We start from the raw sequence: 13,183 nt of genomic DNA on the forward strand, positions 1-13,183 counted from the left end.
CACAGGGAGTGGACTAAGAGGGCATAGACTGGACTGAGAAGACAGCGAGTGGACTGAGAGGACATAGAGTGGACTGAGAGTGAACAGAGAAGACATAGAGTGGACTGAGAAGACTGGGAGTGGACTCAGAGGACATAGAGTGGACTGAGAATTCCGGGCGTGGACTGAGAGGACACAGAGTGGACTGAGAGGACATAGAGTGGACTGAGAGGTCAGGGAGTAGACTGAGAGGACATTGAGTGGACTGAGAAGACAGGGAGTGGACTGAGAGGACTTAGAGTGGACTGAGAAGACGGGGAGTGGACTGAGAGGACATGGAGTGGACTGAGAGGACATAGAGTGGAATGAGAAGACATGGATTGGACTGAGAGGACATAGAGTGGACAGAGAAGACATGGAGTGGACTGAGAACACAGGGAGTGGACTAAGAGGGCATAGACTGGACTGCGAAGACAGCGAGTGGACTGAGAGGACATAGAGTGGACTGAGAGTGAACAGAGAAGAAATAGAGTGGACTGAGAAGACTGGGAGTGAACTCATAGGACATAGATTGGACTGACAGGACATAGAGTGGACTGAGAACACAGGTAGTGGACTAAGAGGGCATAGATTGGACTGCGAAGACAGCGAGTGGACTGAGAGGACAGAGTGGAATGAGAGTGAACAGAGAAGACATATAGTGGACTGAGAAGACTGGGAGTGGACTGAGAGGACATAGAGTGGACTGAGAAGTCAGGGCGTGGACTGAGAGAACACAGAGTGGACTGAGAGGACATAGAGTGGACTGAGAGGTCAGGGAGCAGACTGAGAGGACATTGAGTGGACTGAGGAGACAGGGAGTGGACTGAGAGGACTTAGAGTGGACTGAGAAGACGGGGAGTGGACTGAGAGGACATGGAGTGGACTGAGAGGACATAGAGTGGAATGAGAAGACATGGAGTAGACTGAGAGGACATAGAGTGGACTGAGAAGACATAGAGTGGACTGAGAACACAGGGAGTGGACTAAGAGGGCATAGACTGGTCTGCGAAGACAGCGAGTGGACTGAGAGGACATACAGTGGACTGAGAGTGAACAGAGAAGACATAGAGTGGACTGAGAAGCCTGGGAGTGGACTGAGAGGACATAGAGTGGATTGAGAAGACAGGGAGTGGACTGAGAGTACATAGAGTGGCATGAGAAGACATGGAGTGGACTGAGAGGACATAGAGTGGACTGAGAAGACATAGAGTGGACTGAGAACACAGGGAGTGGACTAAGAGGGCATAGACTGGACTGCGAAGACAGCGAGTGGACTGAGAGGACATAGAGTGGACTGAGAGTGAATAGAGAAGACATAGAGTGGACTGAGAAGACTGGGAGTGGACTCAGAGGACATAGGGAGTAGTGAGAAGACATGGAGTGGACTGAGAGGACATAGAGTGGACTGAGAAGACATAGAGTGGACTGAGAACACAGGGAGTGGACTAAGAGGGCATAGACTGGACTGCGAAGACAGCGAGTGGACTGAGAGGACATAGAGTGGACTGAGGGTGAATAGAGAGGACATAGAGTGGACTGAGAAAACTGGGAGTGGACTCAGAGGACATAGTGTAGTGAGAAGACATGGAGTGGACTGAGAGGACATAGAGTGGACTGAGAAGACATAGAGTGGACTGAGATCACAGGGAGTGGACTAAGAGGGCATAGACTGGACTGCGAAGACAGCGAGTGGACTGAGAGGACATAGAGTGGACTGAGAGTGAACAGAGAAGACATAGAGTGGTCTGAGAGTGAACAGAGAAGAAATAGAGTGGACTGAGAAGGCTGGGAGTGGACTCATAGGACATAGAGTGGACTGAGAAGTCAGGGCGTGGACTGAGAGGACACAGAGTGGACTGAGAGGACATAGAGTGAACTGAGAGGTCAGGGAGCAGACTGAGAGGACATTGAGTGGACTGAGAACACAGGGAGTGGACTAAGAGGGCATAGACTGGACTGCGAAGACAGCGAGTGGACTGAGAGGACATAGAGTGGACTGAGAGTGAATAGAGAAGACATAGAGTGGACTGAGAAGACTGGGAGTGGGCTCAGAGGACATAGAGTGTAGTGAGTATACATGGAGTTGACTGAGAGGACATAGAGTGGACTGAGAAGACATAGAGTGGACTGAGAACACAGGCAGTGGACTAAGAGGGCATAGACTGGACTGCGAAGACAGCGAGTGGACTGAGAGGACATAGAGTGGACTGAGAGTGAGCAGAGAAGGCATAGAGTGGACTGAGAAGACTGGGAGTGGACTCAGAGGACATAGAGTGGACTAAAAGGACATAGAGTGGATTGAGAAGACAGGGAGTGGACTGAGAGTACATAGAGTGGAATGAGAAGACTTGGAGTGGACTGAGAGGACATAGAGTGGACTGAGAAGACATAGAGTGGACTGAGAACACAGGGAGTGGACTAAGAGGGCATAGACTGGACTGCGAAGAAAGCGAGTGGTCTGAGAGGACATAGAGTGGACTGAGAGTGAACAGAGAAGACATATAGTGGACTGAGAAGACTGGGAGTGGACTCAGAGGACACAGAGTGGACTGAGAAGTCAGGGCGTGGACTGAGAGGACACAGAGTGGACTGAGAGGACATAGAGTGGACTGAGAGGTCAGGAAGTAGACTGAGAGGACATTGAGTGGACTGAGAAGACAGGGAGTGGACTGAGAGGACTTAGAGTGGACTGAGAAGACGGGGAGTGGACTGAGAGGACATGGCGTGGACTGAGAGGACATAGATTGGAATGAGAAGACATGGAGTAGACTGAGAGGACATAGAGTGGACTGAGAAGACATAGAGTGGACTGAGAACACAGGGAGTGGACTAAGAGGGCATAGACTGGACTGCGAAGACAGCGAGTGGACTGAGAGGACATAGAGTGGACTGAGAGTGAACAGAGAAGAGATAGAGTGGACTGAGAAGCCTGGGATTATGTAACTATATTTGTCTTCAAAATGCCGTGAATCATCTAATGTATAAGATGATAGAAGGATAACAGATTTATATCACCCTATTTAGTTTTGACACATTTGCTTCGCCACTGTTACCTTGTCCCTTAATGTTAATACATATGAAAGTATTTTCTGTGCAGTTTTGTGCATTATTGACTTTTTCTTTGCAAACACATTTTTCCTACGTTAGGGAATTATATGGAAATACCATCCTTTACAGTTTATGCTATTTCTTTATTTTTAATGTTTATATTGGTGTTGTAAAATAATTGCATCTGCAACGCGTTTTTAATGTTTTACCGTAATTGCATTCATCATTACCTAAACATTGTCTTGCAATAAGGTATCGGTACTGGTATAACATTATTTATTAGTTTCTTCGTATATTGTGTACTCAAATCTGTTGTTTATTATTGATTATACAAGTATTGGTTAGGATTGTTCAATATGTGTACAATAAATATTGGTATTGGTACTAGTTTCATGATTAATGTCTCCCTTTCCCTGTGGATCACTTTCCCTCATACTAGGCCTATCCTTACCATCTCTGCCAACTGTTGTTATTAGATCACATTATTCCACTCAAGAAAATAATGCCCTTCCAGGTGCGATACTAAGGATATTTTAGTATATGGGCAGATATCATGTATAAGCCTAATAAACTTCCAATTTTTTTGGCTCTCCATACATACACTTATATCTTATAAGTTCACTATTCTCGAACTTAGGGATTAATGCCCTCTCAGCCTTAAATCAACTGCCTATTACCATTTCGCACCGGGACTTCTTTACAATTTCTGCATTTTTTAGAATACTAACTCCTTAATAGCCATACTAATGTCACATGATTACACTAGACATGAATTAGGAAAGTTATTCTTTACTTCAAAGTACGGCCTGTTACCATTCCAGTAACGGCATTTATATTTACAAATTCTACAATTTTTTTTTTTTGCATTTTCTTCATACCTGTACCGGCTCAACCTGTCATTCATAAGTTTACATGGATCGAATTATGGAAATAATGTCTTGAGAGTATTCTAACTAAGGCCTGCTAATACGTGGTCATGGGACATTATGTTTAGAAACATAGCCCTCAATGAGTCAGTCCACTATCTGTCCTCTCAGTCCAGTCTATGTCCTCTCAGTCCACTCTATGTGCTCTCAGTCCATTCTCTGTCATCTCAGTCCACTCAATGTCCTCTCAGTCTACTCCGTGACCTCTCAGTCCACTCTATGTCCTCTCAGTCCACTCTGTGTCCTCTCAGTCCACGCCCTGACTTCTCAGTCCACTCTATGTCCTCTGAGTCCACTCCCAGTCTTCTCAGTCCACTCTATGTCTTCTATGTTCACTCTCAGTCCACTCTATGTCTTCTCTGTTCACTCTCAGTCCACTCTATGTCCTCTCAGTCCACTCGCTGTCTTCGCAGTCCAGTCTATGCCCTCTTAGTCCACTCCCTGTGTTCTCAGTCCACTCCATGTCTTCTCAGTCCCCTCTATGTCCTCTCAGTCCAATCCATGTCTTCTCATTCCACTCTATGTCCTCTCAGTCCACTCCCTGTCTTCTCAATCCACTCTATGTCCTTTTAGTCCACTCTACGTCCTCTCAGTCCACTCCAAGTTTTCTCAGTCCACTCTATGTCGTCTGAGTCCACTCCCTGTCTTCTCAGTCCACTCTATGTCCTCTCAGTACACTCCATGTCCTCTCAGTCCACTCCATGTCTTCTCATTCCACTCTATGTCCTCTCAGTCCACTCCATGTCCTCTCAGTCCATTCCCCTTTCTTCTCAGTCCACTCTAAGTCCTCTCAGTCCCCTCCCTGTCTTCTCAGTCCACTCAATATCCTCTCAGTCTACTCCCTGACCTCTCAGTCCACTCTATGTCCTCTCTGTCCACTCTGTGTCCTCTCAGTCCACGCCCGGAATTCTCGGTCCACTCTATGTCCTATGAGTCCACTCCCAGTCTTCTCAGTCCACTCTATGTCTTCTCTGTTCACTCTCAGTCCACTCTATGTCCTCTCAGTCCACTCGCTGTCTTCGCAGTCCAGTCTATGCCCTCTTAGTCCACTCCCTGTGTTCTCAGTCCACTATATGTCCTCTCAGTCCACTCCATGTCTTCTCATTCAACTCTATGTACTCTCAGTCCACTCCCTGTCTTCTCAATCCACACTATGTCCTTTTAGTCCACTCTACGTCCTCTCAGTCCACTCCAAGTCTTCTCAGTCCACTCTATGTCGTCTGAGTCCACTCCCTGTCTTCTCAGTCCACTCTATGTCCTCTCAGTACACTCCATGTCCTCTCAGTCCACTCCCCGTCTTCTCAGTCCACTCTAAGTCCTCTCAGTCCACTCCCTGTCTTCTCAGTCCACTCAATGTCCTCTCTGTCTACTCCCTGACCTCTCAGTCCAATCTATGTCCTCTCAGTCCACTCTGTGTCATCTCAGTCCACGCCCTGACTTCTCAGTCCACTCTATGTCCTCTGAGTCCACTCCCAGTCTTCTCAGTCCACTCTATGTCTTCTATGTTCACTCTCAATCCACTCTATGTCTTCTCTGTTCACTCTCAGTGCACTCTATGTCCTCTCAGTCCACTCGCTGTCTTCCCAGTCCAGTCTATGCCCTCTTAGTCCACTCCCTGTGTTCTCAGTCCACTCCATGTCTTCTCTGTCCACTCTATGTCCTCTCAGTACAATCCATGTCTTCTCATTCCACTCTATGTTCTCTCGGTCCACTCCATGTCCTCTCAGTCCACTCCCCGTCTTCTCAGTCCACTCTAAGTCCTCTCAGTCCACTCCCTGTCTTCTCAGTCCACTCAATGTCCTCTCAGTCTACTCCCTGACCTCTCAGTCCACTCTATGTCCTCTCAGTCCACTCTGTGTCCTCTCAGTCCACGCCCGGACTTCTCAGTCCACTCTATGTCCTCTGAGTCCACTCCCAGTCTTCTCAGTCCACTCTATGTCTTCTCTGATCACTCTCAGTCCACTCTATGTCCTCTCAGTCCACTCGCTGTCTTCTCAGTCCAGTCTATGCCCTCTTAGTCCACTCCCTGTGTTCTCAGTCCACTCTATGCCTTCTCAGTCCACTCTATGTCTTCTCAGTCCACTCCCTGCTTTCTCAGTCCAATCTATGTTCTCTCAGTCCACTCCCTGACTTCTCAGTCCACTCTATGTCCTCTTAGTCCACTCCCTGTCTTCTCAGTCCACTCTATGTCCTCTCAGTCCACTCCCTGCTTTCTCAGTCCAATCTATGTTCTCTCAGTCCACTCACTGTCTTCTCAATCCACTCTATGTCCTTTTAGTCCACTCTATGTCCTCTCAGTCCACTCCCAGTCTTCTCAGTCCACTCTATGTCGTCTGAGTCCACTTCCTGTCTTCTCAGTCCACAGTATGTCCTCTCAGTACACTCCCTGTGTTCTCGGTCGACTCTATGTCCTCTCTGTCCACTCTATGTCCTCTCAATCCTCTCCCTGTGTTCTCAGTCCACTCTATCTCCTCTCAGTCCACTCTATGTCCTCTCAGTCCAATCCCTGTCTTCTCAGCCACCTCTATGTCCTCTCAGTCCACGCCCTGTCTTCTCAGTCCGCTCTATGTCCTCTGAGTCAACTCCCTGTCTTCTCACTTGACTCTGTGTCCTCTCAGTCCACGCTGTCTTCTCAGTCCACTCTATGTCCTCTCAGTCCACTCCCTGTCTACTCAGTCCACTCTATGTCCTCACTGTCCACGCCCTGTCTTCTCAGTCGACTCTATGTCGTCTCAGTCCACTCCCTGTCTTCTCATTCCACTCTATGTCCTCTCAGTCCACTCCCTGTCTTCTCAATCCACTCTATGTCCTTTAGTCCACTCGCTGTCCTCTCAGTCCACTCCATGTATTATCAGTCCACTCTATGTCCTCTCAGTCCACTCTTTGTCCTCTCTGTCCACTCCCTGTCTTCTCAGTCCACTCTATGTCCTCTCTGTCCACTCCCTGTCTTCTCAGTCCACTATATGTCTTCTCAGTCCACTCTATGTCTTCTCAGTCCAATCTAAGTCTTCTCAGTCCACTCTATGTCTTCTCAGTCCAATCTATGTCCTCTCAGTCCACTCCATGTCTTCTCGGTCCAATCTATGTCCTCTCAGTCCACTCCATGTCTTCTCATTCCACTCTATGTACTCTCAGTCCACTCCCTGTCTTCTCAACCCACTCTATGTCCTTTTAGTCAACTCTATGTCCTCTCAGTCCACTCCAAGTCTTCTCAGTCCAATCTATGTCCTCTCAGTCCACTCTGTGTCATCTCAGTCCACGCCCTGACTTCTCAGTCCACTCTATGTCCTCTGAGTCCACTCCCAGTCTTCTCAGTCCACTCTATGTCTTCTATGTTCACTCTCAATCCACTCTATGTCTTCTCTGTTCACTCTCAGTCCACTCTATGTCCTCTCAGTCCACTCGCTGTCTTCGCAGTCCAGTCTATGCCCTCTTAGTCCACTCCCTGTGTTCTCAGTCCACTCTATGTCTTCTCAGTCCACTCTATGTCCTCTCAGTCTACTCCATGTCTTCTCATTCCACTCTATGTCCTCTCAGTCCACGCCATGTCCTCTCAGTCCACTCCCCGTCTTCTCAGTCCACTCTAAGTCCTCTCAGTCCACCCCCTGTCTTCTCAGTCCACTCAATGTCCTCTCACTCTACTTCCTGACCTCTCAGTCCACTCTATGTCCTCTCAGTCCACTCTGTGTCCTCTCAGTCCACGCTCTGAATTCTCAGTCCACTCTGTGTCCTCTGAGTCCACTCCCAGTCTTCTCAGTCCAATATATGTCTTCTCTGTTCACTCTCAGTCCACTCTATGTCCTCTCAGACCACTCGCTTTCTTCGCAGTCCAGTCTATGCCCTCTTAGTCCACTCCCTGTGTTCTCAGTCCACTCTATGTCTTCTCAGTCCACTCTATGTCCTCTCAGTCCACTCCAAGTTTTCTCATTCCACTCTATGTACTCTCAGTCCACTCCCTGTTTTCTCAACCCACTCTATGTCCTTTTAGTCCACTCTATGTCCTCTCAGTCCACTCCAAGTCTTCTCTGTCCACTCTATGTCCTCTGAGTCCACTCCCAGTCTTCTCAGTCCACTCTATGTCTTCTATGTTCACTCTCAGTCCACTCTATGTCTTCTCTGTTCACTCTCAGTCCACTCTATGTCCTCTCAGTCCACACGCTGTCTTCGCAGTCCAGTCTATGCCCTCTTAGTCCACTCCATGTTTTCTCAGTCCGCTCTATGACCTCTCAGTCCACTCCATGTCTTCTCATTCCACTCTATGTCCTCTCAGTCCACTCCATGTTCTCTCAGTCCACTCCCCGTATTCTCAGTCCACTCTAAGTGCTCTCAGTCCCCTCCCTGACTTCTCAGTCCACTCAATATCCTCTCAGTCTACTCCCTGACCTCTCAGTCCACTCTATGTCCTCTCAGTCCACTCTGTGTCCTCTCAGTCCACGCCCGGACTTTTCAGTCCACTCTATGTCCTCTGAGTCCACTCCCAGTCTTCTCAGTCCACTCTATGTCTTCTGTGTTCACTCTCAGTCCACTCTATGTCCTCTCAGTCCACTCGCTGTCTTCGCAGTCCAGTCTATGCCCTCTTAGTCCACTCCCTGTGTTCTCAGTCCACTCTATGTCTTCTCAGTCCACTCTATGTCCTCTCAGTCCACTCCATGTCTTCTCACTACACTCTATGTCCTCTGAGTCCACTCCCAGTCTTCTCAGTCCACTCTATGTCCTCTCTATTCACCCTCAGTCCACTCTATGTCCTCTCAGTCCACTCTATGTCCTCTCAGTCCACTCGCTGTCTTCGCAGTCCAGTCTATGCCCTCTTAGTCCACTCCCTGTGTTCTCAGTCCACTCTATGTCTTCTCAGTCCACTCTATGTCCTCTCAGTCCACTCCATGTCTTCTCACTACACTCTATGTCCTCTGAGTCCACTCCCAGTCTTCTCAGTCCACTCTATGTCTTCTCTATTCACTCTCAGTCCACTCTATGTCCTCTCAGTCCACTCGCTGTCTTCGCAGTCCAGTCTATGCCCTCTTAGTCCACTCCCTGTGTTCTCAGTCCACTCTATGTCTTCTCAGTCCACTCTATGTCCTCTCAGTCCACTCCATGTCTTCTCATGCCACTCTATGTACTCTCAGTCCACTCCCTGTCTTCTCAATCCACTCTATGTCCTCTCAGTCCACTCCCAGGCTTCTCAGTCCACTCTATGTCTTCTCTGTTCACTCTCAGTCCACTCTATGTCCTCTCAGTCCACTCGCTGTCTTCGCAGACCAGTCTATGCCCTCTTAGTCCACTCCCTGTGTTCTCAGTCCACTCTATGTCTTCTCAGTCCACTCTATGTCCTCTCAGTCTACTCCATGTCTTCTCATTCCACTCTATGTTTTCTCAGTCCACTCCATGACCTCTCAGTCCACTCCCCGTTTTCTCAGTCCACTCTAAGTCCTCTCAGTCCACTCCCTGTCTCCTCAGTCCACTCAATGTCCTCTCAGTCTGCTCCCTGACCTCTCAGTCCACTCTATGTCCTCTCAGTCCACTCTGTGTCCTCTCAGTCCACGCCCTGACTTCTCAGTCCACTCTATGTCCTCTCAGTCCACTCCCAGTCTTCTCAGTCCACTATATGTCTTCTCTGTTCACTCTCATTCCACTCTGTCCTCTCAGTCCACTCGCTGTCTTCGCAGTCCAGTCTATGCCCTCTTAGTCCACTCCCTGTGTTCTCAGTCCACTCTATGTACTCTCAGTCCACTCTTTGTCCTCTCTGTCCACTCCCTGTCTTCTCAGTCCACTCTATGTCCTCTCTGTCCACTCCCTGTCTTCTCAGTCCACTATATGTCTTCTCAGTCCACTCTATGTCTTCTCAGTCCAATCTAAGTCTTCTCAGTCCACTCTATGTCTTCTCAGTCCAATCTATGTCCTCTCAGTCCACTCCATGTCTTCTCGGTCCAATCTATGTCCTCTCAGTCCACTCCATGTCTTCTCATTCCACTCTATGTACTCTCAGTCCACTCCCTGTCTTCTCAACCCACTCTATGTCCTTTTAGTCAACTCTATGTCCTCTCAGTCCACTCCAAGTCTTCTCAGTCCAATCTATGTCCTCTCAGTCCACTCTGTGTCATCTCAGTCCACGCCCTGACTTCTCAGTCCACTCTATGTCCTCTGAGTCCACTCCCAGTCTTCTCAGTCCACTCTATGTCTTCTATGTTCACTCTCAATCCACTCTATGTCTTCTCTGTTCACTCTCAGTCCACTCTATGTCCTCTCAGTCCACTCGCTGTCTTCGCAGTCCAGTCTATGCCCTCTTAGTCCACTCCCTGTGTTCTCAGTCCACTCTATGTCTTCTCAGTCCACTCTATGTCCTCTCAGTCTACTCCATGTCTTCTCATTCCACTCTATGTCCTCTCAGTCCACGCCATGTCCTCTCAGTCCACTCCCCGTCTTCTCAGTCCACTCTAAGTCCTCTCAGTCCACCCCCTGTCTTCTCAGTCCACTCAATGTCCTCTCACTCTACTTCCTGACCTCTCAGTCCACTCTATGTCCTCTCAGTCCACTCTGTGTCCTCTCAGTCCACGCTCTGACTTCTCAGTCCACTCTGTGTCCTCTGAGTCCACTCCCAGTCTTCTCAGTCCAATATATGTCTTCTCTGTTCACTCTCAGTCCACTCTATGTCCTCTCAGACCACTCGCTTTCTTCGCAGTCCAGTCTATGCCCTCTTAGTCCACTCCCTGTGTTCTCAGTCCACTCTATGTCTTCTCAGTCCACTCTATGTCCTCTCAGTCCACTCCAAGTTTTCTCATTCCACTCTATGTACTCTCAGTCCACTCCCTGTTTTCTCAACCCACTCTATGTCCTTTTAGTCCACTCTATGTCCTCTCAGTCCACTCCAAGTCTTCTCTGTCCACTCTATGTCCTCTGAGTCCACTCCCAGTCTTCTCAGTCCACTCTATGTCTTCTATGTTCACTCTCAGTCCACTCTATGTCTTCTCTGTTCACTCTCAGTCCACTCTATGTCCTCTCAGTCCACACGCTGTCTTCGCAGTCCAGTCTATGCCCTCTTAGTCCACTCCATGTTTTCTCAGTCCGCTCTATGACCTCTCAGTCCACTCCATGTCTTCTCATTCCACTCTATGTCCTCTCAGTCCACTCCATGTTCTCTCAGTCCACTCCCCGTCTTCTCAGTCCACTCTAAGTGCTCTCAGTCCCCTCCCTGACTTCTCAGTCCACTCAATATCCTCTCAGTCTACTCCCTGACCTCTCAGTCCACTCTATGTCCTCTCAGTCCACTCTGTGTCCTCTCAGTCCACGCCCGGACTTCTCAGTCCACTCTATGTCCTCTGAGTCCACTCCCAGTCTTCTCAGTCCACTCTATGTCTTCTGTGTTCACTCTCAGTCCACTCTATGTCCTCTCAGTCCACTCGCTGTCTTCGCAGTCCAGTCTATGCCCTCTTAGTCCACTCCCTGTGTTCTCAGTCCACTCTATGTCTTCTCAGTCCACTCTATGTCCTCTCAGTCCACTCCATGTCTTCTCACTACACTCTATGTCCTCTGAGTCCACTCCCAGTCTTCTCAGTCCACTCTATGTCCTCTCTATTCACCCTCAGTCCACTCTATGTCCTCTCAGTCCACTCTATGTCCTCTCAGTCCACTCGCTGTCTTCGCAGTCCAGTCTATGCCCTCTTAGTCCACTCCCTGTGTTCTCAGTCCACTCTATGTCTTCTCAGTCCACTCTATGTCCTCTCAGTCCACTCCATGTCTTCTCACTACACTCTATGTCCTCTGAGTCCACTCCCAGTCTTCTCAGTCCACTCTATGTCTTCTCTATTCACTCTCAGTCCACTCTATGTCCTCTCAGTCCACTCGCTGTCTTCGCAGTCCAGTCTATGCCCTCTTAGTCCACTCCCTGTGTTCTCAGTCCACTCTATGTCTTCTCAGTCCACTCTATGTCCTCTCAGTCCACTCCATGTCTTCTCATGCCACTCTATGTACTCTGAGTCCACTCCCTGTCTTCTCAATCCACTCTATGTCCTCTCAGTCCACTCCCAGGCTTCTCAGTCCACTCTATGTCTTCTCTGTTCACTCTCAGTCCACTCTATGTCCTCTCAGTCCACTCGCTGTCTTCGCAGACCAGTCTATGCCCTCTTAGTCCACTCCCTGTGTTCTCAGTCCACTCTATGTCTTCTCAGTCCACTCTATGTCCTCTCAGTCTACTCCATGTCTTCTCATTCCACTCTATGTCCTCTCAGTCCACTCCATGTCCTCTCAGTCCACTCCCCGTTTTCTCAGTCCACTCTAAGTCCTCTCAGTCCACTCCCTGTCTCCTCAGTCCACTCAATGTCCTCTCAGTCTGCTCCCTGACCTCTCAGTCCACTCTATGTCCTCTCAGTCCACTCTGTGTCCTCTCAGTCCACGCCCTGACTTCTCAGTCCACTCTATGTCCTCTCAGTCCACTCCCAGTCTTCTCAGTCCACTATATGTCTTCTCTGTTCACTCTCATTCCACTCTGTCCTCTCAGTCCACTCGCTGTCTTCGCAGTCCAGTCTATGCCCTCTTAGTCCACTCCCTGTGTTCTCAGTCCACTCTATGTCCTCTCAGTCCAATCTATGTCCTATGAGTCCACTCCCAGTCTTCTCAGTCCACTCTATTTCTTCTCTGTTCACTCTCAGTCCACTCTATGTCCTCTCAGTCCACTCGCTGTCTTCGCAGTCCAGTCTATGCCCTCTTAGTCCACTCCCTGTGTTCTCAGTCCACTCCATGTCTTCTCTGTCCACTCTATGTCCTCTCAGTCCAATCCATGTCTTCTCATTCCACTCTATGTCCTCTCAGTCCACTCCATGTTCTCTCAGTCCACTCCCCGTCTTCTCAGTCCACTCTAACTCCTCTCAGTCCACTCCCTGTCTTCTCAGTCCACTCAATGTCCTCTCAGTCTACTCCCTGACCTCTCAGTCCACTCTATGTCCTCTCAGTCCACTCTGTGTCCTCTCAGTCCACGCCCGGAATTCTCAGTCCACTCTATGTCCTTTGAGTCCACTCCCAGTCTTCTCAGTCCACTCTATGTCTTCTCTGTTCACACTCAGTCCACTCTATGTCCTCTCAGTACACTCGCTGTCTTCTCAGTCCAGTCTATGCCCTCTTAGTCCACTCCCTGTGTTCTCAGTCCACTCTATGTCTTCTCAGTCCACTCTATGTCCTCTCAGTCCACTCCATGTCTT

This window comes from Periplaneta americana, unplaced genomic scaffold, assembly GCF_040183065.1.
Source record: "Periplaneta americana isolate PAMFEO1 unplaced genomic scaffold, P.americana_PAMFEO1_priV1 scaffold_19, whole genome shotgun sequence".
NCBI lineage: Eukaryota > Metazoa > Arthropoda > Insecta > Blattodea > Blattidae > Periplaneta > Periplaneta americana.